Source organism: Bos javanicus, chromosome 10 (assembly GCF_032452875.1).
Source record: "Bos javanicus breed banteng chromosome 10, ARS-OSU_banteng_1.0, whole genome shotgun sequence".
NCBI lineage: Eukaryota > Metazoa > Chordata > Mammalia > Artiodactyla > Bovidae > Bos > Bos javanicus.
In genome coordinates, this window is record NC_083877.1 from 53,695,762 (window position 1) to 53,721,430 (window position 25,669).

Here is a 25,669-nt window from a genome sequence, read left to right on the forward strand (position 1 = left end):
ATACTCTGTGGAGAAGGTACTGTGGTGAGTAGAATCATACCTCTCCCTGTTCCCCAGAACAAAAGGTGTACATGTTCTAATCCATGGTGCCAGTAAATATGTTAATACTTGTCTTGGTAAAAGGGACATTGCAGATGTGATTAAGTAAGAATCTTGAGACAGGAGCTTAGCCTGGATTGTCCAGGTAGATCCAGTGTAATCATATGGGTTCTAATACAAAAGATGCAAGAGGATCAGAGTCAGAAGTAGGAGATGTGGTGACGGAAGCAGAGTTCGAACTGTGCAAAGAAAGAGGTAGAAGTCAATGACTACAGGCAGCCTCGGAAGCTAAGAGACAAGGAGACAGATTCTTCCAGAGTCCTCAGCAGGAACACAGCCCTCCTGACACCCTGATTTTAAAATTCAGAGCTATTAGAGAATAAAATGTGTGATTTTAAGTGATTAAATTTGTGGTTATTTGTTATAGCAGCAATAGGAAAATTTTACAAGTACCTTAACTATTGTTGTTTAGTCAGTGTCATATCCAACTATTTTGTGACCTCATGGACTGTAGCCCACCAGGGTCCTCTGTCCATGGGATTCTCCAGGCAAGAGTCCTGGAATGAGTGCCATTTTCTTCCCCAGTGGATCTTCCTGACCCAGGGATCCAACCCGCATCTCCTGCATTGACAGGCGTTGGCAGGCCCATTTTTTTACCACTGAGCCACCAGGGAAACCCACCTTAATTATAGGTCCCAAAGAAACCCCATCAGTAATTTGCAAAAAGAGTCATACACAGTTTAAGAAAAAAAAAGAGCATAGAAAAAGGCAAAGAAACAATTAATGAAAACAAGGGACTTCCCTGGTGGTCCAGTGGTTTAGACTCTGCATTTTCACTGCCAAGGGCCCTGGTTTGATCCATGGTCAGAGAACTAAGTTCCCACAAGCTACGATCTGCTATCACACAAAATTAGATATCCAAATAAATTCTTTACAATGAACATATATTAGTTTTGCAATTTAAAAAAATTATGGGCAAAACCTCAGGATATTTATGTGATGTGGCCAAGGAGAAAAAAATTAATGAAAACCAGCAGAAAATACATAATAAATAGATGTAGAAATACATAATAAATAGAATACAAAGTATTCAGATATAAACTTGAAACCCCTCTATTCCTACTGTGTTTAAAGAAAGAAAAATATGTTTGAAATTTTATCTATAATGGCACCCCACTCCAGTACTCTTGCCTGGAAAATCCCATAGACAGAGGAGCCTGGTGGGCTGCAGTCCATGGGGTCGTGAAGAGTCAGACACAACTGAGCGATTTCACTTTCACTTTTCACTTTCCTACATTGGAGAAGGAAATGGCAACCCACTCCAGTGTTCTTGCCTGGAGAATCCCAGAGACGGGGGAGCCTGATGGGCTGCCATCTATGGGGTCGCACAGAGTCGGACACGACTGAAGCGACTTAGCAGCAGCAGCAGGACAAAATAGACCTCAAATGACCAATCAGAAATTTCTAGAAAGAAAAAATACATACTGATCACAATAAAGAATGTAATGGATGTCCTTATCAGCCAGTTGGTTCTAGCCAGCTGAAGAAAGAATAAATGAATAAAAAAATGTTAGAAGAAATTATCTAGAATGCAGCATATAAGAGAAAAACATAGAAAAATTTGAAACAAACATTAAAAAGCATGGGGATGGAGTGACAAGGTCTAACATACATTTGTCAGAATTCTAGGAGGAAGGAAAGAGAGGGTGGACAGAGGAAATATTTGTAAAACTCATAATTATGGCTAAGAATTTTCTGGAACTCATGAACGACAACAATCCACAGAGTCAAATAGAATAAGCTAAATAAAAAGAAATCACAATCTAGGTGCATCATGGTGAAAATGCAGAACACCAAAGAAAAAGGAAGCCAGATATAAAAGATCACCTTAAAGGTCAGCTGTTGACTTCCTTTTCAATAGGAAAAATGGAGGCCAGAAGACAGGAGAATATCTTTAAATGTTCTTAAAGGAAATAATTGCCAACCTTGGATTCTATGTACCAAGACAAAGGTACATTCTAAAGTGAAAGTGAAGTCGCACAGTTGTGTCCAACTCTTTGTGACCCCATAGACTGGAGCCTACCAGGCTCCTGCTGCAGCTGCTGCTAAGCTGCATCAGTCGTGTCCGACTCTGTGTGACCTGACAGACGGCAGCCCATGGGCTCCTCTGTCCCTGGGATTCTCCAGGCAAGAACACTGGAGCGGGTTGCCATTTCCTTCTCCAATCATGAAAGTGAAAAGTGAAAGTGAAGTCACTCAGTCGTGTCCGACTCTTAGTAACCCCATGGACTGCAGCCTACTGGGCTCCTCCATCCATGCAATTTTCCAGGCAAGAGTACTGGAGTGGGGTGCCATTGCCTTCTCCAGGGTATCTTCCCAAACCAGGGATCAAACCCAGGTTTCCTGCACTGCAGGCAGATGCTACTGCAGGCAGATGCTTTACAGTCTGAGCCACCAGGGAAGCCGCTTTATTCTGAAGGCAAATTCTAAAAGATGTACTTCAGGCAAAAAGAAAAAAATCTCAAATGGAAGATCTGACATGCAATAAGGAATAAAGAACAAAAAAGGTGGACATAATAGGTAAATCTAAATGTGAACAATGACTTAATAAAAGTCATTTTACAAGACAATAAAGTCTTGTAAAATTAAAAAAAAAATCACAACACAGAATTTTAAAATTCTACAATATTCCATGGAGATGGGAAATGAACTTAATATGCTCTCAAAAATTAGATAGTGTGCTGGAAAAGACTAAAGGAATTGGTTCATTTTGATAAGTTAGGCACATATTTTCAAATTTCTAAAGTCACCAGTAGGAGAAGAGAAGCCTAATGTATACATTTAAAATACTTAAGAAGTCAAAAAGAAGGCAAGAAAGAAGAGAAAAAGAAACAGAAAGAGTGAGACAAGTAGAAATCACAGGTAAAATGACAGATTTTAAACCCAAGTATGTCAGGAATTGTGTGACACAGACTTAATGCTCTAGAAAAGAGATTCAGGCTAGGTAAAATAACATGATATAAATATATGATATTTACAAGAAACAGGTCTAAAACAATAAAATTCAAAGAAAAGCACAGAAAAAGGTATGCCATGCAAATACTAAACTCCTTCTTAAAAAGCTAGTGTAGGAGGAGAGAGAGGGATGGACTGGGAGTTTGGTTAGTAGATGCACACTATTACATTAGGATGGATAAACAACAGGGTCCTATTGTATAACACAGGAAAATATATCTGGGATAAACTACAATGGAAAAGAATATTGAAAAAGAATGTATATACGTATATAACTGAGTCACTTTGCTGTACATCAGAAATTAGTATAGCATTCTAAATCAACTATAGTTTTTTAAAAAACTGTGTAGCTTTTTGCTATGTTAATATCAAACAAATAAAATGCCAATACAAAAAACATTACAAGAGACAAAAAGATCATTTCAGAATGAAAAAGGTGCAACTGGCCAGGACAATATAAATGTTTTAAATTTGTATAATCCTAAATAGTATAGTCTCAAAATTTTTAAACAAATATTTGCCAAATAGGCACACACAAAATAAGTATTGATATATAGAAGACATGCATAAAATTAAGGAAAGTGAAGGTATTCAACTCTTCGCAACCCCATGGACTGTAGCCTGCCAGGCTTGTTTGTCCACGGGGTTTCCCAGGCAAGAATATTGGAGTGGGTAGCCATTCCCTTCTCCAGGGGATCTTCCCAACCCAGGGACTAAACCCAGGTCCCCTGCATTGCAGACAGATTCTTTACCATCTGAGCCACCAGGGAAGCCCCCAAATTAAGAAAACTGACCTAAATAAAGGATTAATGTAAAACATACACATTTTTTCCAAACACACACAAAATATTACTTTAAAATTAGGCTATACTGTAGCTCAGACAGCAAAGAATCTGCCTGCAATGCAGGAGACTCGGGTTTGATCCCTGGGTCAGGAAGATCCTCTGGAGAAGGGAATGGCAACCCATTCCAGTATTCCTGCCTAGGGAATTCCATGGACAGACTATGGAGTCGAAAAGAGTCACACAACTCAGAAAGACTGAGCAACTAACACATAACTATAAAGCAAGTCTCAACAAACCCAACATGGTTAAAATTATATAGACAATTATTTTAATTAATAAATCTTATATTTTTAAAGTCATTTTAAGTTTATAGGAAAATTGAGTGGAAAGCAGAGATTTCCCATAAATCTCTTCAACATCCTCTCTCATCACTCAGTTTCTACTATTATTAACTTAAAAAAAAAAAATGAACACATCCATCACCTCACAGTTGCCATTTTTTTTGTGTTTGTACCCTCGTCACATGGTAAATGGCACTCCACTCCAGTACTCTTGCCTGGAAAATCCCATGGACGGAGGAGCCTGGTAGGCTGCAGTCCATGGGGTCGCTAAGAGTCGGACACGACTGAGCGACTTCACTTTCAATTTTCACTTTCATGCATTGGAGGAGGAAATGGCAACCCACTCCAGTGTTCTTGCCTGGAGAATCCCAGGGACAGAGGAGCCTGGTGGGCTGCCGTCTATGGGGTCGCACAGAGTCAGACATGACTGAAGCGACTTAGCAACAGCAGCAGCAGCACATGGTAAAGAATCTGCCTGCCAATGCAGGAGACGCAGGTCCGATCCTTGGGTCAAGAAGGTCCCCTGGAGAAGGAAATGGCTACCCACTCTAGTAGTCTTGCCTGGGAAATGCCATGGACAGAAGGAGCCTGGCGGGCTACAGTCCATGGGGTTGCCAAAGAGTCAGACAGGACTTAGCAACTAAACAACAACCCTCTTAACAACTTTGAAGAATCCAATGCAATATTTTGAACTATAGTCACCACACTGTATACTGTAAATCCAGGACACATTCATCTTATAACTAAATGTTTGTACCCTTTGACTAACATCTCCCCATTTCCCCCATCCCTCAATCCCTGGTTTAGCTAACAATCTACTCTCCGTTTCTATGAGTTTAGCTGCATGTGTAAATGAGATCATACTGTATTTGTCTTTCTGACATTTCACTTAGCATAATACCTTAAAGTTTCATTCTTGTTGTTGAAAATGGAACTATTTCCTACTTTCTTACTGCCAAATAATACATATATGCCACATTTCGTTTCTCCATTCAACCATCAATGGATACTTAGGTTGTTTCCATATCTTGGGTATTGTAAATAAGTGAACATGGGAGTGAAGATATCTCTGAGACAGTGATTTCATTTCTTTTGGATGTACATCTAGAAGTCAGATTTCTAAAACATATAGTAGTGCTAGCTTTAACTTTTTATGAGTCACCACACTGTTTTTCATAATGGCTGTACCAATTTACATTTTTACCAACAGTGCACAAGAGTTCCCTTTTCTCCACATCCTTGCCACCACTTACTATTTCTTGCCTTTTTGATAAAAGCCATCCTAGCAGGGGTGAGGTGATATCTGATTTTCATTTTCCTGACGATTACTGATGTTAAACACCTTTTCGTGTACCTACTGTCTGTTTCTATGTCTTTTGAAGTCCTTTGCCATTTAAAAATCAGATTATTTGACTTTTTGCTATTTATATATGGGTTCCTTATATATCTTGAATATATGGCTTGAAAATAATTTCTACCATTCTGTGAGCTGCCTTTTCATCTTGTTGATTATTTATTTTGCTACACTGAGGCTTTTTAGTTTGATATATTTCCATTCACTTATTATTTTGTTGCCTATGCTTTCAGTGTCATAACAACAACAACAAAAAAAATCATTCCCAAGACCAGTATCATGGAGATTTCCCCCTATGTTTTCTTCAAGGAGTTTTATGGTTTCAGGTCTTACATTTAAATCTTTAACCATTTTGAGTTTTTTATGCCAGAACCATACTGTTTTAGATGTTCACATAGTTAAATAATTCCCTAATTTTTTCTATTGCTTTTCAGCTATCTCCTTCCAAAAGTTTGATAAATATTCACTTCTGTTCTTCTTGTTTTAAATTGCTTATATAAATTTGACTCAAACCATCTGGAATTTATTTTGATGTTTTTTTAAGAGGTAAAAATCTATGATTTTTTTTTCCAAATTGCTAAACAATTGCTCCAAAATAATTCACTGAATTACTCCTTTTTCTGTTGATTAATGATATGTCCTTTATTGCTTTCACTTTATATTCAAGTTTATTTCTGAGCTATCTTGTGCCATTGATTATTTCTTCTTGGCCCAGTATTTAGGCATGTTTATAACTGCAAGTTATATTATATTCTTTAATTTTAGTAGGACCAAACTTAACAGATGGTTTTCAAACATATTTTCTTGTTTTTCTTCTAGAAATATTTTCATTGGGGATTATCTGCTAATTGTTTCAAAACAGTGCTATAAAAAATTTACAACACAGTCATAGAAAAATGCAAATAATATTGAAGAGTATAAAGCAAATAAAACAGCTCCCTTCCTTCATGTTCCTTTCAAACTCTCAGTTCTGCTCTTTGACAGTCACTGTTTACATTTTTTTGTGTGTGTGCATTCTTCCAGAAATTGTCCACGTATATATTTATAAAAACACATATAATATCTAGCTCCCCATTACCAATTTTTACACAAATTGGTTCATATTACACATTCAGTTCTCAAACTTGTTTCTTCCTTTCACTAGTCATAATAGTGGCACATTCCTTATCCAGAAAGGACTCTAAAACAACTTGTGAAGTTCCAGAACATTCCATTGAAGTTTTGTCTGGAATCGCACCAACTCCTACGAAAATAAACAGTGAACTTCCTTGACTCCCTCAGGCAGCAGATGCCTCCTCTTGCCCCTGGGTCTTACCAAGGAATTCAGTTCCTGTTTGTCCCACTTCACCTTGGTAACTCTTAACCACCCTTCAGGTATCAGCTTGTGATTTCTCCCACTTTCCAATATACATTTTTCTTACACTCACTGCTTTAATAAAATCATATTAATACTAATGGTTTAGGAAATTCAAATGAAGTTTCTTGATGTAAAATAATATAATTTGCAAATAATGAGAGTTTACCTATTTCTGGTTCATCTTTATAGCACTAACCAGAACTTCCAAATCAATATTAAGTGGTAATACCATAATATTATGCCCACTTTTAATAAATATTCCTTTTCTGTTTTCACTTAAAATCTGATATCTACTGGTGGTTTGAAATACAAACGCTCTACCTTATTAAGGAAGTGACTATCTCAGTTTAGTTCAGTTGCTCAGTCGTGTCCGACTCTTTGCGACCCCATAAACCGCAGCACACCAGGCCTCCCTGTCCATCACCAACTCTGGGAGTTGACCCAAACCCATGTCCATTGAGTCGGTGATGCCATCCAACCATCTCATCCTCTGTCATCCCCTTCTCCTCCTGCCCTCAATTTTTCCAGCATAAGGGTCTTTTCAAATGAGTCAGCTCTTCGCATCAGGTATTGCCAAATTATTGGAGTTTCACCTTCGAAACGCCAAAGTATTGGAGTTTCACCTTCAACATCAGTCCTTCCAATGTACACCCAGGACTGATCTCCTTTAGGATGGACTGGTTGGATCTACTTGCAGTCCAAGGGACTCACTCTCAAGAGTCTTCTCCAACACCACAGTTCAAAAGCATCAATTCTTTTGCGCTCAGCTTTCCTCACATTCCAACTCTCACATCCATACATGACCACTGGAAAAACCATAGCCTTGACTAGACGGACCTTTTGTTGATAAAGTAATGTCTCTGCTTTTGAATATGCTATCTAGGTTGGTCATAACTTTTCTTCAATGGAGTAAGCATCTTTTAATTTCATGGCTGCAATCACCATCTGCAGTGATTTTGGAGCCCCCAAAAATAAAGTTTGACACCGTTTCCACTGTTTCTCTATTTGCCATGAAGTGATGGGACCGGATGCCATGATCTTCGTTTTCTGAATGTTGAGCTTTAAGCCAACTTTTTCACTCTCCTCTTTCACTTTCATTAAGAGGCTCTTTAGTTCCTCTTCACTTTCGGCCATAAGGGTGGTGTCATCTGCATATCTGAGAATATTGATACTTCTCCCAACAATCTTGATTCCAGCTTGTGCTTCCTCCAGGCAAGAGTTTCTCATGATGTACTCTGCATAGAAGTTAAATAAGCAGGGTGACAATATACAGCCTTGACGTACTCCTTTTCCTATTTGAAACCAGTCTGTTGTTCCATGTCCAGTTCTAACTGTTACTTCCTGACCTGCACACAGATTTCTCAAGAGGCAGGTCAGGTGGTCTGGTATTCCCATCTCTTTCAGAATTTTCCACAGTTTATTGTGGTCCACACAGTCAAAGGCTTTGGCATAGTCAATAAAGCAGAAATAGATGTTTTTCTGGAACTCTCTTGCTTTTTCGATGATCCAGCAGATATTGGCAATTTGATATCTGGTTCCTCTGCCTTTTCTAAAACCAGCTTGAACATCTGGAAGTTCACAGTTCATGAATTGCTGAAGCCTGGCTTGGAGAATTTTGAGCATTACTTTACTAGCGTGTGAGATGAGTGCAATTGTGTGGTAGTTTGAGCACCCTTTGGCATTTCCTTTCTTTGGGACTGGAATGAAAGCTGACCTTTTCCAGTTTTGTGGCCACTGCTGAGTTTTCCAAATTTGCTGGCTAATTGAGTGCAGCACTTTCACAGCATCATCTTTCAGGATTTGAAACAGCTCAACTGGAATTCTATCACCTCCACTAGCTTTGTTTGTAGTGATGCTTTCTAAGGCCCACTTGACTTCAGATTCCAGGATGTCTGGCTCCCGGTGAGTGTGAGTGATCACACCATTGTGATTATCTGGGTCGTGAAGATCTTTTTTGTACAGTTCTTCTGTGTATTCTTGCCACCTCTTCTTAATATCTTCTGCTTCTTTTATTATTTTAGAGAATATGAATGGTTTGAGTTTTATTAAATGCCCTTTTGGCATCTGTTGAGATGATTTGATTTTTATATGACTTATTTATATAATGTATCACAGGAAAAGCTTCCGAATGTTGAATCTTGATTTCTTTCCTGGAATACAATCTTTTTGGTCTGGAAGATTAAAAACACACATTGTTGCTTTCTCTTTCTCACATTTTGTTTAGCATTTTTTGCACTTATACTAATGAGAAAGGTTAATAATATTTTTTTTATGAGTTGAGAGAAGTAGCTTAGAATGAGAGAACATCAGCATTTAATGGAGTAGCTAGTCTCTCAACTTAGGTCAGAAATGCCTTATATTATAAATGAAAAGCAACTGATAATCTAATTGATAAGAAAGTACCCTGTGAATCTTATTAGCATGAATCCATATCATCTCATCATCTGTGGATAGATCAAATTTCCCAACCTGTAGTTCTTAGAAGGAGGAGCAGAAGTATAAAATATAATAGGCATGAAGACTGCCTATATGCAGTCAGCCATACCAATTGCCACAAATTCCTAGGTCAAAGACCGTCCTTATTTTCAACATGCAAAAATATTACAAAATTACTTCATTATAAAGATATCACAGTTTTCTTCTGCTTTTTAGTTATTTTGACTATCTGAGGACTTAAAGTAAAAAGGAAGTCACTCAGTCATGTCCGACTCTTTGCGACCCCATGGACTGTAGCCTATTAGGCTCTTCCGTCCATGGGATTCTCCAGGCAAGTATACTGGAGTGGGTTGCCATTTTCTTCTCCAGGAGATCTTCCCAACCCAGGGATTGAACCCAGGTCTCCCGCATTGTAGGCAGACACTTTACCATCTAAGTCACCAGGGAAGCTCCCATCTGAGGACTTAAACCCATATACTAATATCTTTTGGGGAATTTGCTTTTCATTTGCCTTAAAAGGGTTCTATTTTTCTTTTTCCCATTCTGTGACACAAATATCTTTAAAGGTCTGTTGTTTTAGGACCTCTAATATTCAGGAACACCAGCACTTTTGTAATGCTGAAGGTAATATGCAAATAACTCAGAGGTCATTCAACCTGTTCAATGCAAGTTTTCTATCACACACACAATAACTTTCTTAATAACCATTTAAAAAAGAATTCCTGGAGTACCTCTAAACTCAAAAGAATTGAAGTCATTCAGTCTTTCTGAAGCTATAAAGGGACAACTTTGCTTTGATTTCTGGCTTAATTCACTGACTGATACCCCAACACAAATCTTTGGCTGAAATTACTTTATCAGATCTATGCCAGGCATTAGTTATTCATGTGGCTTTGTAGTAACATTTGTTTTTCTAATTAATGTTCACTCTTAGGCATAAAATCTGGGTTGAGAATTTAAATGATTCAGCCAGTGACTGACAAATGTGGAAATCATTCCTAGCTCCAATGATTCTGTTACATCTCTCTTCATATAACTTTCTTCAGGACATTGGTTCTCTAAAATTAAAAATATCCTGAGGGAGTTACTTCTTTTGTATCCTTCATGTGGACAATGTTTCCTTTTCTTGTAAGTCTACTTGAAAATGGTCAAAGTAGGCATAATGTTACTTTTATTTATAGCAGCGAAATTATACATTATTTAACTTGGCTCACATAATTTATCCCTTATGCACAGAAATTACATCTATCATAATCACAACCCCATCTTTGCCTTTGGGTACAATGGCACCCCACTCCAATACTCTTGCCTGAAAGATCCCATGGATGGAGGAGCCTGGAAGGCTGCAGTCCATGGGGTCGCTGAGGGTCAGACAAGACTGAGCGACTTCTCTTTCACTTTTCACTTTCATGATTGGAGAAGGCAATGGCAACCCACTCCAGTGTTCTTGCCTGGAGAATCCCAGGGACAGGGGAGCCTGGTGGGAGGCCGTCTATGGGGTCGCACAGAGTTGGACACGACTGAAGTGACTTAGCAGCAGCAGAATATTCAGAAGATAAAAGGGGGTTACCCCTTCTGTTAAGATTATTCCTGCATAAGAATATGTGTATTTTTCAAGAGTTACACAATGTGAGGGTTTAACAATAAATAACAAACGTCATTTCCCTAATGCCACAGGTACTTCCTGCAAGGCCAGCTAAAGTTATTAGTAAAGATCATAGAAGAGAAATGCCTCTAAATTATCTCTCAATTCTTATAGCACATTTTCTGCTTTTCCGTACACACGTTTAACATTCCTGAGAAGTTTGCTACATGTTAATAGAGTTACCCCCTTCACAGATCACTGCCTCATTGTGGTGGAGGGGCTTGTGTAGCTCAATAAAGTTATGAGCCATGCTGTGTAGGGCCACCCAAGACAGACAGGTCATAGTAGAGAATGCTGATAAAACATGATCCACTGGAGGAGGTAATGGCAAACCACCGTAAGAACCTCATGAACTGTATATACAAAGACAAAAAGATACAACACTGAAAGATAAGTCCCCTCAGGTTGAAAGGTGTCCGATTTGCTACTGGGGAAAAGCGGATAACGACTACTAATAGCCCCAGAAAGAATAAAGTGGTTGGACCAAAGTGGAATCAACACACAATTGTGGATGTGTCTGCTGATGAAAGTAAAATCTGATGCTACAAAGAACAGTATTGCAAAGGAACCTGCAATGTTAGGTCCATGAATCAAGATAAATTGGACATGTTCAAGCAGGAATAAACATTGACATCTTAGGAATCAGTGAGCTAAAATGGCTGGGAATGGGCAAATTTAATTCAGATGACCATTATATCTATCTACTACTGTGGGCAAGAATCCCATACAAAAAATGGAGTAGCCCTCATAATCAATAAAGTTTCAAACTCAAAAGAGTTTGAAATGCAACACTTGGGTGCAACCTCAAAAATGACAGAATGATCTCAGTTCCTTTTCAAGGCAAGCCATTCATAGTAATTCAAGTCTATGCCCCTATCGTTGATGCCAAATAAGCTGATCAGTTCTATAAAGACCTGCAAGACATCCTAGAACTAACACCAGAAAAAGATCTTCTATTCATCATTGCAGATTGGAAAATAAAAGCAAAAGATACCTGGAATAACAGGCAAGTTTGGCCTTGGAATACAAAATGAAGCAGGGCAAAGGCTAACTGAGTTCTGCCAAGAGAACGCACAGGTCATAGCAAACACCCTTTTTCAACAACATGAGAGACCATTTTACACATTGATTGCATTCTTTGTAGCTGAAGATGGAGAAGCTGTATACAGTCAGCCAAAACAAGACTTGGAGCTGACTGTGGCTCAGATCATCAGCTTCTCATAGCAAATTCAGGCTCAAACTAAGGAAAGCAGGGAAAACCACTAGGCCAGCCAGGTATACTCTGAGCACATCATGTAAAATGCTGGGCTGGATGAGTTACAAGCTGGAATCAAGACAAGCAGGCGAAACATCAACATCAGATAGGCAGATGATACCACTCTAATGGCAGAAAGCAAAGAGGAACTAAAGAGCCTCTTGATGAGGGTGAAGGAGGAGAGTGAAAAAGCAGGCTTAAAATTAAACATTAAAAATACTAAGATCATGGCATCCAGCCCCATTACTTCATGGCAAATAGGAGGGAAAAAGGTTGGAAACAGTGACAGATTACCTCTTCTTGGGCTCTAAGATCAGAGGATGATGACTGCAGCCATGAAATCAGAAGATGATTGCTTTTTGGCAGGAAAGCTATGACAAACCTAGACTGTGTTGAAAAGCAGAGACACCACTCTGTCAACAAAGGTCCATGTAGTCAAGGCTATGGTCTTCCCAGTGGTCACATACGGTTGGGAGAGCTGGACTGTAAAGAAGGCTGAGTGCCAAAGAATTGATGCCTTCGAACTATAGTGCTGGAGAAGACTCCTGAGAGTCCCTTGGACAGCAAAGAGATCCAATCAGTCAATCAAAATCAGCCCTGAATATTCACTGGAAGGAATGAATATTCCTTCAGCATTCCAAAAAGCTGAAGATTCAGTATTTTGGTCATCTGATGTATCTGATGTGAACAGCTGACTCACTGGAAAAGTCCCTGATGCTGGGAAAGATTGAGGGCAGAAGAAGAGGGCATTAGAGCTTGAGATGGCTGGATGGCATCACTAACGCAATGGACATGAATTTGGGCAAACTCCAGATGGTGAGGGACAGGAAGGCCAGTATGCTGCAGACCATGGGGGTCACAAAAAGTCAGACATGATTGGGTGACTGAATAACAATATATTTACATTGAGAAAAATATTTTTATATTTGTAAATAAAACAAAAGGATAGGTACATACATTTTTACTATGTTGACTGGAAAAAAAAAAACACAACCTGAAAGTTAAGAAATATGTTTTATTCAGCAGACTTACTAAGAACTTAAGCCAAGGATATAGCCTCTCAACAGCTTTGAGGGACTGTTCGCAACCAGTAAGGGAGGAGCCAGGATATATAGGAATTCTGGCCAAAAACAAAACAAAAAACCCAGGTTGTCTAACATCAAAAGATTGCTGCTAATTGAAGAAAAAGTAGACATCTCAAGTTAATGAGTTTATTACTTTTCTATGTATGGGGACATGCAAGATTCTGGATTTACTGAAATTATTCTTCAGATATGCACCCTAACCAGGTGACGTGTGTAGGCTCCCCACCACTGCCCTCCCTCTGCCTCCAGAATTGGACCATAAAGAAGTCTGAGCATTGAAAAATTGATGCTTTTGAACTGTGGTGCTGGAGAAGACTCTTAAGAGTCTCTTGGACTGCAAGGAGATCCAACCAATCAATCCTAAAGGAAATGAAACTAAAACTGAAGCTCTAATACTTTGGCCACCTGTTGATGGGAAGAGCCAACTCATTGGAAAACACCCTGATACTGGGAAAGATTGAGAGCAGGAAGAGAAGGGGGTGACAGAGAATGAGATGGTTGGATGGAATCACCGACTCAATGGACATGAGTTTGAGCAAACTCCAGGAGATAGTGAAGGACAGGGAAGCCTGGTGTGTGGCAATCCATGGGGTCACAAAGGATCGGACACAACTTAGCGACTGAACAACGCATGCGCCTTAACTACTCAAGCCAGTATCCCGTTTTTCTCAATCCTGAATCCCCTCAGGGTGCACCACTGGGTGGGGGTTCGGGGTGGCTACAGGTGCTGATGGCTTGGTAGCTCAACATCCTTTGTTTACTGATATGACCTAGATAGGCATATTCAAAAGCAGAGACGTTACTTTGCCAACAAAGGTTTGTCTAGTCGTGGCTATGGTTTTTCCTGTGGTCATATATGGATGTGAGAGTTGGACTGTGAAGAAGGCTGAGCACCGAAGAATTGATGCTTTTGAACTGTGGTGTTGGAGAAGACTCTTGAGAGTCCCTTGGACTGCAAGGAGATCCAACCAGTCCATTCTGAAGGAGATCAGCCCTGGGATTTCTTTGGAAGGAACGCTGCTGAAAGCTGAAACTCCAGTACTTTGGCCACCTCACGCGAAGAGTTGACTCATTGGAAAAGACTCTGATGCTGGGAGGGATTAGGGGCAAGAGAAGAAAGGGACGACAGAGGATGAGATGGCTGGATGGCATCACTGACTCAATGGACGTGAGTCTGAGTGAACTCCGGGAGTTGGTGATGGACAGGGAGGCCTGGCGTGCTGCGATTCATGGGGTTGCAGAGTCAGACACGACTGAGCGACTGATCTGATCTGATCTGATTCTTTGTCTTTACCTGTTATTCTAAAGCACTAATGGCTCTATCCAAATATTATTTAATTCCTGATTAGGGAATTATATTTTTGCTTGACTTACTATTTGGTCTTCCCAGGTGGTGCTGGGAAGTGGTAAAGAACCTGCCTGCCAATGTAGGTAGATGTAAGAGACACGGGTTCGACTCCTGTGTTGGTAAGATTCCTTGGAGGAGAGTATGGCAACCCACTCCAGGATTCTTGCCTGGAGAACCCCATGGATAGGGAGCCTGGCGGGCTACAGTCCATAAAGTCTAGAAGAGTCAGACATGACTGAAGTGACTGAGCACAGCACAGGAGCTAGATTCTATAAAATTAGATATTAATTTTTTATTTCTCTCTGGAAATAAAGGTAACCCCAGTTGTTTAGGTTTTCTTGCCCTGCGGGACATTAACTAGTTTATCAGATCAGATTAGATCAGATCAGTTGCTCAGTCGTGTCCAACTCTTTGCGACCCCATGAATCGCAGCACACTAGTTTACAGCTGTAAGCAAATTCTTTTCAGCTTTCCTTTCACCGGAAAGGAAAGGAATCTTGAGTTCCTCAGAATCTTCCTTGAATCAGCTTTGCCATCTTCATGATTTCCTCAATAATGGAGAAAATCCTCCTTGACCCATCTTCACTATAATACTTGTATAATAAACAAGTCTTAATTTTTAAAACTTTGATAATTCTCATGTTTAATACAGTTTACTTTTGAATCCAAAGCGTCCTATATGCTATTCTTCTCCTAAAGCTCTTCTCAACACAATATGAAGGCAGGTAGTTTCAAATACTGTAGAACACAAGAACTATAACCCCCTGAGGCATATTTCTAAATACAAACATCAAGTAAACCTTTAAAAAAAAAAAAAGTCCTATCCTTGCTAAGCATATGAACAATGTTTTTTCCCCTTAAATTAACAAACTATAAAGTTATACATACAATTTAATAGGTTGCATTAGGCCAATGTTTCAGATGCAACAATTAGAAAAATAAAGAAATTCTTTAACTAGTATTGTTAAAGACATTATAGTGATGTGGAAGAAAAAAGGGCTGAACAATACTCCAAAGGTGGAAGAACCCCTTCAAAAAAGTCATGCTGGCAAGCAGTTTTTTCCCTGGATGAATTGGCTAGTTCTTGGCTTGGATTACAGATTAGATATGGTGCAGGTATTAGAAGTAAAATGGGTGAAAGAAAAACTCATGGGTCTTTGGTGGTTATAGAAGCTGGCATAACAGATTGGAACCTGAGGAGCCTATACAAATACTAATCAAAAGAAAGCCAGGAAGGCAATACTCATATCAGAAAACGGACCTTAGAACAGGAATACTACCTGAGATAAAAAGAAAAATTACATAATGACTAATTATAAATTCACTAAGAATACATAAAAAAATATTAAGTGCACATGGACATACAGAATACAAGAAGCAAAGAGAGTAGAATTGAAAAAATAAAGAAAAATTCCAAGTTGTGATTGGTGATTTCAATATTTTTCTTTCTATAATCAACAAAACAATTACACCAGAAGTCAGTAAGAAATTAGAAGACCTAAACAACAGGTCAAACAAATTAAACTAATTAATTTTCATAAAACACTCAACCAAAAACAACATATGTCATATTTACAAGAAAATATGAAACATTCATCAAGATAAATGATATTCTGGACCATAAATCAAATAACATATTTAAAATAATTAAAGTCATATAAAATAAGCCTTCATAACATAATTTAAAAGATTTCTGAAAAAAATCTTCTATTTGGAAAAACTTAGAAGTCCTCCTTTTATTTTTTTTTTTATTTCATGGCTGCAGTCAGATTCTGCAGTGATTTTGGAGCCCCAAAAAATAAAGTCAGCCACTGTTTCCACTGTTTCTCTTTCTAGTTGCCATAAAGTGATGGGACGGGATGCCATGATCTTCAGAAAACATTCAGTTGAGCTTTAAGCCAATTTTTTCACTCTCCTCTTTCACTTTCATCAAGAGGCTTTTTAGTTCTTCTTCACTTTCTGCCATAAGGGTGGTATCATCTGCATATCTGAGGTTATTGATATTTCTCCCGGCAATCTTGATTCCAGCTTGTGCTTCTTCCAGCCCAGCGTTTCTCACGATGTACTCTGCATAGAAGTTAAACAAGCAGGGTGACAATATACAGCCTTGACGAACTCCTTTTCCTATTTGGAACCAGTCTGTTCCATGTCCAGTTCTAACTGTTGCTTCCTGACCTGCATACAGATTTCTCAAGAGGCAGGTCAGGTGGTCTGGTATTCCCATCTCTTTCAGAATTTTCCACAGTTTATTGTGATCCACACAGTCAAAGGCTTTGGCATAGTCAATAAAGCAGAAATAGATGCTTTTCTGGAACTCTCTTGCTTTTTCGGATCCAGCAGATGTTGGCAATTTGATCTCTGGTTCCTCTGCCTTTTCGAAAACCAGCTTGAACATCTGTAAGTTCACGGTTCACATATTGCTGAAGCCTGGCTTGGAGAATTTTGAGCATTACTTTACTAGCATGTAAGATGAGTGCAATTGTATGGTAGTTTGAGCATTCTTTGGCACTGCCTTTCTTTGGGATTGGAATGAAAACTGACCTTTTCCAGTCCTGTGGCCACTGCTGAGTTTTCCAAATTTGCTGGCATATTGAGTGCAGCACTTTCACAGCATCATCTTTCAGGATATGAAATAGCTCAACTGGAATTCCATCACCTCCACTAGCTTTGTTTGTAGCGATTCTTCCTAAGGCCCACTTGATTTTAGATTCCAGGATGTCTGGCTCTAGGTGAGTGATCACACCATCGTGATTATCTGGGTGATAAAGATCTTTTTTGTACAGTTCTTCTGTGTATTCTTGCCACCTCTTCTTAATATCTTCTGTTTATTTTAGGCCCATATAATTTTTGTTATTTATTGAGCCCATATTCTCATGAAATGTTCCCCTGGTATCTCTAATTTTCTTGAGATCTCTAGTCTGTCCCATTCTATTGTTTTCCTCTATTTCTTCGCACTGATCACTGAGGAAGGCTTTCTTATCTCTCCTTGCTATTCTTTGGAACTCTGCATTAAAATGGGTATATCTTTCCTTTTCTCCTTTGCTTTTTGCTTCTCTTCTTTTCACAGCTATTTGTTAAGGCCTCCTCACACAGCTATTTTGCTTTTTTGCATTTCTTTTTCTTGGGAATGGTCTTGATTCCTGTCTCCTATACAATGTTGTAAACCTCCGTCCATAGTTTTTCAGGCACTCTATCAGATCTAGTCCCTTAAATCTATTTCTCACTTCCACTGTATAATCGTTAGGGATTTGATTTAGGTCATACCTGAATGATCTAGTGGTTTCCTCTACTTTCTTCAATTTAAGTCTGGATTTTGCAACTTGGAGTTCATGATCTGAGCCACAATCAGCTCCCAGTCTTGTTTTTGCTGATTGTATAGAGCTTCTCCTTCTCTGGCTGCAAAGAATATAATGAATTTGATTTCGGTATTGACCATCTGGTGACGTCCATGTGTAGAGTCTTCTCTTGTGCTGTTGGAAGAGGGTGTTTGCTATGACCAGTGCATTCTCTTGGCAGAACTCTATTAGCCTTTGTCCTGCTTCATTCTATAGTCCAAGGACAAATCTGCCTGTTAGTCCAGGTGTTTCTTGACTTTCTACTTTTGCATTCCAGTCCCCTATAGTGAAAAAGACATCTTTTTTGGGTATTAATTCTAGAAGGTCTTGTAGGTCTTCATAGAACCATTCCACTTCAGCTTCTTCATCATTACTGGTTGGGGCATAGACTTGGACTACCATGATATTGAATGGTTTGTCTTGGAAATGAACAGAGATCATTCTGTCATTTTTGAGACTGCATCCAAGTACTACATTTCGGACTCTTTTGTTGACTATGATGGCTACTCCATTTCTTCTAAGGGATTCTTGCCCACAGTAGATATAATGGTCATTTGAATTAAATTCACCCATTCCAGTCCATTTTGGTTCGCTGATTCCTTTATGATCAGTTCTTTGGCGCTCAGCCCTCTTTATAGTCCAACTCTCACATCCATACACGACCACTGGAAAAACCATAGCCTTGATTAGATGGACCTTTGTTGGCAAAGGTCTGCTTTTGAATATGCTATCTAGGTTGGTCATAACTTTCCTTCCAAGGAATAAGCGTCTTTTAATTTCATGGCTGCAATCACCATCTGCAGTGATTTTGAGCCCAGAAAAATAAAGTCAGCCACTGTTTCCACTGTTTTCCCATCTATTTGCCATGAAGTGACAGGACCGGATGCCATGATCTTAGTTTTCTGAATGTTCAGCTTTAAGCCAACTTTTTCTCTCTCCTCTTTCACTTTCATTAAGAGGTTCTTTAGTTCTTCTTCACCTTCTGCCATAAGGGTGGTATCATCTGCATATCTGAGGTTATTGATATTTCTCCCAGCAATCTTGATCCCAGCTTGTGCTTCCTCCAGCCCAGTGTTTCTCATGATGTACTCTGCATAGAAGTTAAATAAGCAGGGTGACAATATACAGCCTTGACGTACTCCTTTTCCTATTTGGAACCAGTCTGTTCCATGTCCAGTTCTAACTGTTGCTTCCTGACCTGCATACAGACTTCACTCTTGTCATAGCCTGTATGCAAATGTTCCTAGCAAATCTGTTCAAAATCACCAAAATTTGGTAGTAAGTTATAGGCATTATTCATAATAGTGAAAAACTGGGAATAACTTGATTATTTATCAACAAATAGGGAAAGATTCACTGCAAAGAAGCACAGGCACAATTCTGGGGAGAAGTGTAGAAGTCATGTAAGAATGCGAGAGCAGGACCCTAAAGAATGCTGAGCACCAAAGAATTGATGCTTTCAAACTGTCATGCTAGAGAAGACTCTTGAGAGTCCCTTCGACTGCAGGGAGATCAAGTCAGTCAATCCTAAAGGAAATCAACCCTGAATATTCACTGGAAGGACTGATGCTGAAGCTCCAGTACTTTGGCCCTCTGATGGGAAGAGTCAATTTATTGGAAAAGACCCTGATGCTGGGAAAGATTGAGGGCAGGAGGAGAAAGGAGCAACAGAAGATAAGATGGTTGGATGGCATCACCAACTCAATGGACAGAGTTTTGACAAATTCTGGAAGATAGTGAAGGACAGGAAAGCCTGGTGTGCTGCAGTCCATGGGGTTGCAGAGAATCGGACACAACTTAGTGACTGAACAACAACATATAGGCATGCCTATTTTATCGTGCTTCACTTTATTGTAGTTTACAGATACAACATTTTTTACAAATTGAAGGTTGTGGCAACCCTACATTGAACAAGTCTCTTAGTGCCGTTTCTCCAATAGCATTTGCTTTCATTTCTCTGTCACACTCTGATAATTCTTCATATATTTCAAAATTTCCTGTTATTAGCATATCTGTTATGTTGCTCTGTGATCTTTGATGTCACTGTTGCAACTGTTTGGGGCACCATGTACAACACCCATGTAAGAGAGCAAAGTTAATAAATGTGTGTGTTCTGACTCCTCTACAGACCTGTGTTTCCTCTATCTTGCTCCCTCTCCTCAGGCCTGTTTGCCAAGACACAACAATCTTAAAGTTAGGCCAATTAATAACCCTACAAAGGCCTACACGTGTTCAAGTGAAAGGAGGAGTTGTATGCTTTCATTTAAAATCAAAAGCCAGAAATGATTAAGCTAAGTGAGGAAGACACACAGAGAGCTGACACAGGCCCAAAGCTAAGCCTCTTACATCAGTTAACCAAGTTACAAATGCAAAGTTCTAGAAGGAAATTAAAAGTGCTACTCCAGTAAAGGAATGAATGACAGGACAGCAAAACAGCCTTATTGCTGATATGGAGAAAGCTTCAGTGGTCTGCATACAAGATTAAAATGGCCACAACATTCTCTCCAGTGGAAGCCTAATGCAGAGCAAGGCCCAGTGTTCTGCAATTCTGTGAAGGCTGGGAGAGGTGAGGAAGCTGCAGAAGAAAAGTTTGAGGTGAGCAGAGGCTGGTTCATGAAGTTTCAGGAAAGAAGCCATCTTCATAACATATCAGTGCATGGTGAAGAAGCAATGCTGATATAGAAGCTGCAGCAAATTATCCAGAAGATCTAGCTAAGGTCAGTAATAAACATGGCTACACTAAACAACAAATTTTCAGTGTAGACAAAACAGTCTTATACTGGAAGAAGATGCCATCTAGGACTGCCCGTTAAAGAAAACAAGTCAGTGCTTAGCTTCAAAGCTTCAAAGGACAGGCTGACTTTATCACAGGCTAATGTAGCTGGTGACTTTAAGTTGAAGCCAATGCTCATTTACCATTGTGAAAATCCTAGGGCCCTTAAAAATTACGCTAAATCTACCCTGTCTGTCCTCTATAAACAGAACAACAAAGCCTGGAGAGCAGGACACCTGCTGACAAGATGGTTTACTAAACATTTTAAGCCCACTGTTAAGACCTACTCCTCAGAAAAAAAAGATTCCTTTCGAAACATCACTGCTCACTGATAACACACCTAGTCATCAAGCTCTCTAATGGAGATACGTGAGATTCATGTTGTTTTCATGCCTGCTAACACAACATCCATTCTTCAGCCCACTGATCAAGGAGTCGTTTCAACTTTCAAGTATTTTATTTTTTAACAAATACAATTTGTAAGGCTATAGCTGTCATGGATAGGGATTCCTTTGCTGGATCTGGACAAAGTAAATTGAAAGCCTTCTGGAAAAGATTCACCATCCTGGATACCATTAAGAACATTAAGGATTCATGGTAAGAGGTCAAAATATCAACATTAACAGGAATTGGACGAAGTTGATTCCAGTCCTCTTGAATGACTTGGAGGGGTTCAAAACTTCAGTGGAGGAAATAATTGCAGATGTGGTAGAAACGGCAAGAGAACTAGTATTAGAAATTGAACTTAAAAATGTGACTGAATTGATGCAGTTTCAAGATAAAACTTTAACCAACGAGGAGTGCCTTCTTATGAATGAGCAAAGTAGTTTCTTCAGATGGAATTTACTGATGGTAAAGATGCTGTGAATATGCAGTGGCAAGGTTTTGAAAGAACCTTCTAATTTTGAAAGAAGTCCTACTGTGGGTAAAATGCTATCAAATGGCATCACTGCAAGCTACACAGAAATTGTTTGTGAAAGCAAAAGCCTACTGATGCAGCGAACTTCATCTCTGTCTTATTTTAAGAAATTGCCACAGCCACCCCAATCCTCAGCAACCACCATTCTGATCAGTCAGCAACTTCGAGGCATGGGCCTCCCTGATGGATCAGTGGTAAAGAATCTGCCTGCCAAAGCAGGAGACATGGGTTCAATCCCTGATCCGGAAAGATGCCACAAGCCATACAGTGCAAACTAAGCCCAGGAACCACCACTATTGAGCCTGTGCTCTAGAGTCCAGGAATGAAACTACTGAACCCATGTGCCATAACCACTGAAGCCGACACACCTAGTGCCCATGCCCCACAAAAAGAAAAGCCACTACAATGAGAAGTCTATGTAACACAACTAGAGAGTAGCCCCCACTCTCCCAAACTAGAGAACAGCCCATGCAGCAGCAAAGACTCAGCACACCCAAAAATAAACAAATAAATAAAACCACTCTTTAAAAAATAATTGAGGCATGACCCTCCACCAAAAAAAAGATTATGACTTGCTGAACACTCATGTGATGGTTAATATTCTTCAGTGGTAACATATTATTTAATTAAATTCAATATATTTTTAAAGATATAATGCTATTTCACACTTAACAGACTATCAGATCAGATCAGTCGCTTAGTCGTGTCCGACTCTTTGCGACCCCATGAATCGCAGCACGCCAGGCCTCCCTGTCCATCACCAACTCCCGGAGTTCACTCAGACTCACGTCCATTGAGTCAGTGATGCCATCCAGCCATCTCATCCTCTGTTGTCCCCTTCTCCTCTTGCCCCTAATCCCTCCCAGCATCAGAGTCTTTTCCAATGAGTCAACTCTTCCCATGAGGTGGCCAAAGTACTGGAGTTTCAGCTTTAGCATCAGTCCTTCCAAAGAAATCCCAGGGCCGATCTCCTTCAGAATGGACTGGTTGGATCTCCTTGCAGTCCAAGGGACTCTCAAGAGTCTTCTCCAACACCACACTTCAAAAGCATCAATTCTTCAGCACTCAGCCTTTTTCACAGTCCAACCCTAACATCCATACACAACCACAGGAAAAACCATAGCCTTGACTAGACGAACCTTTGTTGGCAAAGTAACGTCTCTGCTTTTTAATATGCTATCTAGGTTGGTCATAACTTTCCTTCCAAGGAGTAAGCGTCTTTTAATTTCATGGCTGCAGTCACCATCTGCAGTGATTTTGGAGCCCCAAAAAATAAAGTCTGACACTGTTTCCATTGTTTCCCCATCTATTTCCCATGAAGTGATGGGACCGGATGCCATGATCTTCGTTTTCTGAATGTTGAACTTTAAGCCAACTTTTTCACTCTCCACTTTCACTTTCATCAAGAGGCTTTTTAGTTCCTTTTCACTTTCTGCCATAAGGGTGGTGTCATCTGCATATCTGAGGTTATTGATATTTCTACTGGCAATCGTGATTCCGCTTGTGTTTCTTCCAGTCCAGCGTTTCTCATGATGTACTCTGCATATAAGTTAAATAAACAGGGTGACAATATACAGCCTTGACGAACTCCTTTTCCCATTTGGAACCAGTCTGTTGTTCCATGTCCAGTTCTAACTGTTGCTTCCTGACCTGCATACAGGTTTCTCAAGAGGCAGATCAGGTGGTCTGGTATTCCCATCTCTTTCAGAATTTTCCACAGTTTATTGTGATCCACACGGTCAAAGGCTTTGGCATAGTCAATAAAGCAGAAATAGATGTTTTTCTGGAACTCTTTTGATTTTTCGATGATCCAGCGGATGTTGGCAATTTGATCTCTGGTTCCTCTGCCTTTTCTAAAACCAGCTTGAACATCAGGAAGTTCATGGTTCGCATATTGCTGAAGCCTGGCTTGGAGAATTTTGAGCATTACTTTACTAGCATGTAAGATAAGTGCAACTGTACAGTAGTTTGAGCATTCTTTGGCATTGCCTTTCTTTGGGATTGGAATGAAAATTGACCTTTTCCAGTCCTGTGGCCACTGCTGAGTTTTCCAAATTTGCTGGCATATTGAGTGCAGCACTTTCACAGCATCATCTTTCAGGATTTGGAATAGCTCAACTGGAATTTTATCACCTCCCAACTTTTATATGCACTAGAAAACCAAAAAATTCACATGACTCTACTGTGGTATTCACTTTATTGTGACAGTCTGGAACTGAATGTGCAATAATATCTCCAAGGTATGCCTGCATCTTGATAGTGATGGTATTTGTAAAAACTCAAAGAACTATATAGTAAAAATGGTGAATACCTCACTATTTTTATTCAGGTATACCTCAGTAAGCCTGAATTTAAGAAAAACTAGTGAAGAAATAATTTTTCATTGTTTAGTAGCTAAGTTGTGTCTGACTCTCTTGCAACCCCATGGACTGTAGCCTGCCAGGCTCCTCTGTCTATGGGATTTCCCAGGTAAGAATACCGGAGTGGATTGCTATGCTCTCCTCCTGGGGATCTTACCAACCTAGGGTTAGAACCCATGTTTCCTGCATTGGAGGCAGACTGTTTACCACTGAGGCACCTGGGAAGCCCAAAGAAGTAATACTGAATTTAAAAAAATTAATTCTAAAAAATAGGAGAGAAAGAAAAAAGAAAGAATAGACGAGAGAAATTAAAAGAATAAGTCAATTATATGAGTAATTATATGAAGTGCAAATGGATTAAACACTTCAACGAAACAGCAGATTTCCAGACCAGATTTAAAAAAAAAAACTCAAGTGTGTGTTGTTACACTTTAAATACGAGTACACAGATTGAAAGCAAAATAATGAAAATATGTATCATACAAACCATAATGTAAAGGAAGCTTGTGTGGTTACACTAATATCAGACAAGGTAAACCTCACGGCAAGAAGTGTACTAGAGATATATGGTAGCATTTCCTAAAGATAAAAGCATAAATTCATCAAAGCAACAATTCAAATCCTGACTTTTTACATCCAAAATAACATAGTTTCAAACATGATAAAACAAAAAACGGAGAAATAGACATAACCCCAATTTTAGTTTAATATACCCTTCTCTGGTATGTTAGACTAAAAAAAAAATTATATAAGTTATGTAGATTCTTTGAACAAAATTACTAACAAATTTAATCAACTTTATACACTAATCATAAAAAGTGTGTGCCACATTCTGGCCACCTACCTGTGCCACGGACACGGCAGTAGCTAACTGTCCAGCCAGGCAGCAGGGGCAGCGGGAGCTGCTAGGTGGAGAGACCAGTTTTCTCAGTTGGAGCTTCTCACCTCTGTGCCTGGAAGGAGTTTCAGGCATGAGGATAGAGTGGTCATCCACAGCCACCAGTTCAGCCCCGGGCTCCGAGGCCTCCCTACATCTATGTCAATATGTCTATAACAGGATGCCCCCACAGCTACGTCATACATCATTACGTCTGTGATTCGGGAGTCCCCACAGGCACGTCAGACGTCACTGTGTCCAATTCAGGTGCCCCTATAGCTACATCACTCATCACTACTTCTGATATGGGAGTCCCCACAGCCATGTTAGACCTCACTATATCTGTGATACTGGCATCCCCACAGCTACATCAGACGCCACTACGTCTGTGATACTGGCGTCCCTTGAAGCTACGTCATACTTTGCTACGTCAAACGTCACTATGTCTGTGATTTGGGTGCCCCCACAGCCACGTCACTACGTCTGATATGGGCGTTCCCACAGATACGTTACACGTCACTATGTCTGATATGCATGCCCCAACAGTTACATCATGCGTCACTTTGTCTGTGATTCCGGTGTCCCCAGAGCTACGTCATATGTCAGTGTGTCTTTGATTCAGGCATCCCCACAGCTACGTCATACATCACTATGTCTGTGATTCGGGTGTCCTCGCAGCCACATCAGACATCACTACATCTGTGATTTGGGCGTCCCCACAGCTACATTAGACGTCACTCTCTGT

The 25,669-nt window shown here is 39.7% G+C and overlaps 1 pseudogene; it reads left to right on the forward strand.

Moving 5' to 3' along the window:
• The first annotated feature begins 203 nt into the window (after window positions 1-203).
• On the forward strand, window positions 204-24,052 carry LOC133255229 (tigger transposable element-derived protein 1-like; annotated as a pseudogene).
• Window positions 24,053-25,669: the final 1,617 nt, after the last annotated feature.